Source organism: Chenopodium album, chromosome 1 (assembly GCF_948465745.1).
Source record: "Chenopodium album chromosome 1, dcCheAlbu1.1, whole genome shotgun sequence".
Lineage (NCBI taxonomy): Eukaryota > Viridiplantae > Streptophyta > Magnoliopsida > Caryophyllales > Amaranthaceae > Chenopodium > Chenopodium album.
Genome location: NC_137834.1, coordinates 31,636,431 through 31,643,523, shown reverse-complemented (window position 1 = coordinate 31,643,523; position 7,093 = coordinate 31,636,431). Strand labels below are relative to the sequence as shown.

The 7,093-nt window shown below is 41.3% G+C and overlaps 1 non-coding gene across 1 annotated transcript; it reads right to left on the bottom strand.

Moving 5' to 3' along the window:
• Positions 1-1,938: 1,938 nt before the first annotated feature.
• On the bottom strand, positions 1,939-2,046 carry LOC145564988 (small nucleolar RNA R71). The gene has a single exon (XR_014094943.1). It is a non-coding gene; the product is annotated as a small nucleolar RNA R71 (small nucleolar RNA).
• Positions 2,047-7,093: the final 5,047 nt, after the last annotated feature.

Below are 7,093 nucleotides of genomic sequence, written 5' to 3'. Positions count from 1 at the left end.
AAAAAGGATCTCAAGGAGCCAAGCAAACTGTTGTGCGTGGGGTGTTGTGCGGCTGTTGTACGAGCGCGCACCCTTGACTGTGCGGGCGCGCAGCCGTGTCAGACCCGCACAGCCAGGATGAAGAAACAGAGCCAAACCAGAGAGTTTGTGCGACCTATTGTGCGGCTTCTGTGCGGGCGCGCGACCTGCTGTGCGGGCGCGCAGGTCTATTGTGCGGGCACGCTTGATTTCCCCGTACCCTCAAAGTTGCGGTCGCGCAATATGATGAGAGGGCGTACACACATACTGCGCGGGCACGCATATGTCGTGTGCGGGCGCACACCGCTGAGTTTCTGATTTCTTTGCGCCTTGTTGTCCAAGTCTCTTTCTTTTGGGGGAGCCACATATATATAGACGGGACTCTTTGTAATAGAAGACACTTATTACTAATTCCATTGAACATTAGCCTAATCTAGAGAGAGAAAATAAATTGTTATTCAAGCATCCTTTATTGTATTCAACTTTGCTCAAGTTTTAATCTTCAATCAATCAAGCAAGAATCTAAGTTTTCATCTTTCATTAATCCTTTCTTTAGTAATCTCTTCTCCTTTCCTTTAGTATTATTTATTTGTTTTATCGTTACTTATTCTTGTTAATCTTGTTAGTTTATCTAGTTGTTATTGATTTCATTGATTTTAATCATGTTTTGTTTTGAGTTTCTTGAGTTTATTTCTAGTCTTGATATTATGTTTAATCTCCCTTCTCTAGGATAAACTTTTAGCTAGGGGAAGGGGGTGGAAGATATGATTTGATATTGGATTAATGATGATGTTTAGATTGAACTTGTGCCATATATTGATTAAAGACATGATTTTTATTAGCTTGGGATTATTGTTGCACTCTATTTAATGTTTTCTAGTTTAAATGCATGAAAGTGATTTGAACTAGATTAGGATAATCTCTATTTTAATGATTGCATGAGAATGAGTTATTAAAGTGGAGTTTTTATGGATTGTGCTTCTTTATTCTCTTGATTTGATTGTAACTAATAGGATGCATGAGAATGATCCTTATTAGTGTAGACCTCTTTCATTGATTTGCCTAGACTATTGCATGAGAATGAATTGTTTAGGTAGAATCTTGTGTTCTTTGGCATGTGTTTCATGATAATCATCATTAATCCCCTCTTTCTAATCATATTGGACACCCCCGTATCCCTAGCGTCATTTTCCCTTGATTTTAACCATCATTTTCGTGCTTATTTGTAGTTTTAGTGTTCTTACTCAACAAAACCAACTAAAACAATCCCCTTTTCACACTTGCATTAGTGATTATTGATGTTGAATTAGCATTCTTCCCTAGTGGTTCGATCCTTTACTTGGCACTAACTATTTTAGTGTAGGTTTAGGTATTATAAATGCTTAGGAGGTGTCAAGGAGCACCCTCACATCAAGTTGACCACGAAATCAACCGAACCTTGAGACAAGTCCGTAGGCTTTATCAAGACGAGGGAAGAGTTTTTGGTGATATAGTTGATATTGATAGTGATACTTACTCTTAAGTTCACCAAGCGGATCAATGGCGGGACAAGAGAATGATGTTTTGTTTCGTGAGTTCAGAAATCCGGAGGATCATGAGCTCACGGGAGGGATTTTGCTACCCGTCACGGAAACCAACTTCTCAATCCATCCACAATATACTCGAATGGTCCAATCGGAGCAATTTTCCGGAAGTGCAAGTTAGGACCCTATTGAACATTTGGACCGATTCCTTGAATGGTGCGCAATGATGCAAACCAATGAAGTGAGTCAAGACTACATTCGTATGCACCTTTTCCGGCAATCTCTCACCGGACGAGCAAAGAAATGGCTAAAGCAAGTAAAGCCTAACACTCTCACAACATGGAGGAAGGTGGTAAAGGCGTTCTTGAAGCGCTTTATCTCCGAGGAGAAGACCGCCGAAATGAGAAGGAAAATTGCATCATTTGAGCAAGATGCCAATGAAAGTCTTGGTGAAGCATGGGAGAGATTCAAAGAGTTGGTACAAGCATGTCCCCACCATGAGTACAATCAAGGGTTGCTCATGCGGCTTTTCAACGACGGATTGGAGCCCATGTCAAGAGCCAATTTGGATGCGGGGGCGGGTGGGGAATTAATCAAAATCAAGTTGAAACCACATTAGAAGAGGTAGCAAAGAATTACTCTTGGGGGAGCCGAAGAAGAAACGCTCCAAAGAGAGGTGGTATTTACGAATTGGAGAAAGTTAATCAATTACAACATCAAATTGATTAACTAACAAAAGGGCTTTCCAAGTTGAACACGAGTGTGAATGCAAGTTCAAGTGGTGGAGCAAGCTCTTCTCAAGTTAACTCTTTCTCTTGTCAAAATTGTGGAGGAACGAACCATGATACATCTTATTGTGAAGGTTTAAGCTCCGAACATGTAGCGGCATACAACACAAGGTAAGAGGGATTTAGAGGAAGCGGCGGTGGAGTAGCTTGGAGACAACCACCACCCGGGTTTGTACCTCAACCTCAACAATGGAACCAACAAGCTCAACCTTCCTACAATTCCAACCCTCAATATCAAAATCTACCTCCATCTCAACCCCAAAACCCAAGAGGAAGCTATCCATGGAACAACCAATACAACGATCAAACCCAAGCACCTTAAAGTAATCATCAAGAACAAGCACCTCAAGCGGAGCTAACTCAAACTCAACTCCTCCAAGACATGCATGCGCAAATGCAATCTTTTAGGCAACAAATGCAAGAGATAAGAGCTCACAACAAGATGGTTGATTCACAACTAGCTCAATCGGCCGAGAGAACTCCTTTCAATTCACCATCTACTATACCCGGACAACCATAACCTAACCCATCTCACAACCCAAAACCCGATATATGCAAGGCGATCACATTGAGGTCGGGAACTTCCTATGAAAGGCCAAATGAAGGGGATAGGGAGGAAAAGAAGGGAGGAGAGGAGAGTGTGAATGAAAACAAGGGAGGTGAGAAAGAAAATTGTGATGAGATAGAAGGAGGTTCGGAAGAGAAGAAGCTTGACAATGAGAAGACAACTTCAATTCCTAGTGACGCTAGGAATCTTGATGGACCGGTTCCTTTTCCTGGTCGGCTTGCAGAGAGGAAGTTGAATGACAAGTTTGCAAAATTTCTTAGTGTCATGAAGAATTTACATATCAACCTCCCTTTTCTTGAAGTTGTGACAGAAATGCCATCTTACTCCAAGTTCCTTAAAGATATTCTCACCAACAAGAGGAAGCTCAATGATGAGCTTATCACCCTTCCACATCAAGTAAGTGCTCTTGTCCAACATAAGATACCCAAGAAGGAAAAAGACCCGGGAAGTTTCACTTTGCCTGTGAAAATTGGGAACATGGAAGCTAGGGGCGCCCTAGCCGATCTTGGAGCAAGTGTTTGTTTAATCCCTCTATCCATTGCTCAAAAACTCAATATAGAGATGATCCCTACAAGGAAGACAATTTAATTGGCCAATCGGTCTGTGAAATTACCTTGTGGAGAGCTTAAGGATGTTCCAATTCAAGTGGGACACATCTACGTGCCTTGTGACTTTGTAGTGATGGATATGGAGGAAGATGTTAACACTCCTTTGATTTTGGGACGTGAAGCTCTTAAAACTTTGGGGGCGGTCATTAATGGCAAGAACAACACCATCACATGTAAGGTGGCCGATGAAAAGATTGTCTTTGAGTTTTCTAAGTTGCTCAAGATCCCCATGGTTGAAAAATGCTATAGAGTTGATGTTGTGAATGAGGAGCTAGATCGCTTGGGGAGGGTCGTGATGAGGCCTCAAGATCCAATGATAGAAACTTTTACATGCAAAGAAGATTTCCACTCTCAAGAGGCTAAAGAGTTTGTCATGGCAATGGAGGAATCCTCAAAGGAGGAAGTTGAACAACAAGTTGAGATCGAGCTTGAGTCCAAGGAGGAGAAATTGGAGGAGAGTTCTAAGCCTCCTCCCAAGGTAGAACTTAAGCCCCTTCCCTCTTCTTTGAAATATGCTTATCTTGATAAGGAGGGAAAATACCCTATTATTGTCAATGCTACCCTAGATGGTCTTAATTTGGAAAAACTTCTTGATGTTTTAAGAAAATATAGGGAGGTGATAGGGTATAGCATTGATGATATCAAAGGTATTAGCCCTTCTTTATGCATGCATCGTATTCATCTTGAAGATGATCATTTCACCTCCATTGAACCTCAAAGAAGGTTGAACCCCAACCTTCAAGAGGTTGTGAAGAAAGAAATTTTGAAACTACGTGAGGCGGACATCATCTATGCTATCTCTGTTAGCAAATGGGTTAGCCCGGTTCATGTAGTTCCAAAGAAGGGTGGAATGACCATAATCAAGGATGAAAAGGGAGAGGAAATCTCCACCCGGACGGTGACCGGGTGGAGAATGTGCATTGATTATAGGAGATTGAACAAAAACACCAAGAAAGATCATTTTCCTCTCCATTTCATGGACCAAATGCTTGAAAGGCTTTCTAACCATGCTTTCTTTTGTTTCTTTGATAGGTATTCCGGATTTTTCTAAATCCCTATCCATCCAAGTGATCAAGAGAAAACTACATTCACATGTCCATATGGGACATTTGCATACCGAAGAATGCCATTCGGATTATGCAATGATCCCTCTACTTTTCAAAGATGCATGACTTCCATTTTCTCTGAGATGCTTGAAAAGGAAATTGAAGTTTTCATGAATGATTTTAGTGTCGGTGGCTCATCTTTTGACACTTGTCTTTTTAACCTTGAAAAAGTTTTGAAAAGGTGTTAAGAGACGAGTTTGGTTTTAAATTGGGAAAAGTGTCATTTTATGGTCGAGGAGGGCATTGTCCTCGGCCATAAGGTTTCAAAAAATGGCAATGAGGTTGATCCGGCCAAGGTTTCGGTGATTGAAAAGTTGCCCCCTCCTACTTCCATCACGGGGGTACGGGCTTTTCTTGGGCATGCCGGTTTTTATCGAAGGTTTATCAAAGATTTTTCTTCAATCGCCAAACCTTTGACCAAATTACTCAAAAAAGAGGTTGTTTTTAGCTTCAATGAGGCTTGCCTTGAGACGTTTCGTAAGCTCAAGGAAGCTCTCATTTCTTCTCCCGTTGTGCAAGCTCCGGATTGGAGCTTGCCTTTTGAGCTAATGTGCGATGCTAGTGACTTTGCAGTAGGTGTCGTTCTTGGTCAAATGAAACAAGGAAAATCATGTGTCATCTACTATGCAAGTAGGACTCTAGATGAGGCTCAAAATAATTACACAACAACGGAGAAGGAGATGTTAGCGGTAGTGTTTGCATTCGATAAGTTTTGGTCCTATCTTATATGCTCAAAAGTTATTGTGTTCACGGATCACATTGCGGTGCGGTATCTCATGACCAAGAAAGAAGCAAAGCCTCGCTTGATCCGTTGGGTTCTCTCTCTCCAAGACTTTCACATGGAAATAAGGGACAAAAAGGGAGCGGAGAACTATGTAGCGGATCATTTGTCTAGGCTACCTTTTGAGAACAAGGAGGATGTACCGATTAATGATGAGATAGGATTCGAGGCTCTCATGGTTTTGGTGTCAACTTCTACCCCTTGGTATGCGGATATATCCAACTATCTTGTGTATGGAGTCGTTCCCCCAGAGTATTCTTCTCAACAAAAAAAGAATTTTTTCAAGGAAGTGAGAATGTACTTTTAGAATGACCCATACCTATTCAAACAATGTGGAGATGGCCTTTATCGGAAGTGTATTCCAGATCATGAAATTCAAGGAGTTCTTGAGCATTGCCACTCACTACCATGTGGAGGACATGGTGGTGTTGACAAAACAGTGGCAAAAATCTCTCAATCTTTATTGTGGTGGCCGACAATGCATAGAGACGCCCACCAATTCGTTGCGCAATGTGATAGATGTCAAAGGAGCGGAGGCATTACCCAGAGGGAGGAAATGCCCCAACAAATTTTTTTAGAAGTTGAACCCTTCGATGTTACGGGGGTGGATTTTATGGGGCCTTTCGTTTCTTCTTGTGGGAATCTATATATCTTGGTAGCGGTCGATTATGTGATGAAATGGATTGAAGCCATATCCTCACCTATCAATGATCACAAGGTTGTGCTTAAGCTTCTAAAGAACAACATTTTTCCTAGGTTTGGTGTTCCGAGGGTGCTAATTAGTGATGGAGGCTCCCATTTCGCCAAAAAGCAATTTGAAGCTCTTCTCAAGAGGTATATTGTTCATCACAAGGTTGGATTACCTTACCACCTTCAAACTCAAGGACAAGTGGAGGTCTCGAATCGTGAAATCAAAAATCATCTTGAAAGGATGGTGAACAAATCAAGGAAAGATTGGTCCCTCAAACTTGATGACACACTATGGGCTCTTAGGACGGCGTACAAGACTCCAATCGGCACGACCCCCTATAGGTTGGTCTATGGAAAGGCTTGTCACTTGCCGGTTGAGTTAGAATACAAGGCTTGGTGGGCCATCAAAGTGCTCAATATGGATTTATCGTTGGCCGGTGAGAAGAGATTGCTTAAGCTCAATGATCTTGAAGATCTTAGAGATGATGCTTATGAGAGCTTAAGGTTATATAAGGAGAAGACCAAAAAGTGGCATGACCAACATATTCGAAACAAGAACTTTAAGGTTGGAGACAAGGTTTTGCTCTTCAACTCAAGGCTTCGTTTGTTTCCGGGTAAACTCAAATCAAAGTGGTCGGGTCCTTTTGTGATATCAAAGACTACTCCTTATGGCTCCTTTGAGTTAGATGCGGATGGTAACAAGTTTATGGTTAATGGTCATCGTTTAAAGTATTACTTTTGCAAGGAAGAAGTTGATAGAATCGAATGTATAATGCTTAATCCTTTGGATCCCAAGCCTCCCACTTCAAGAATTTTTCTCATTGTCAAGCTAGTGACCTCATAAAGAAGCGCTTCTCGGGAGGCAACCCGAGTTTCTAACTCCTTTCTATATATTTTTTTAAAATATTCCGATTTCACTTTCTTTTTTTTTGAATTTGAATTTGAATTTGATTTTTCCCCCTTTTGGTTAATAGGTGTTTGGATGATGAAGGAGCAAATGATTTTCTATAT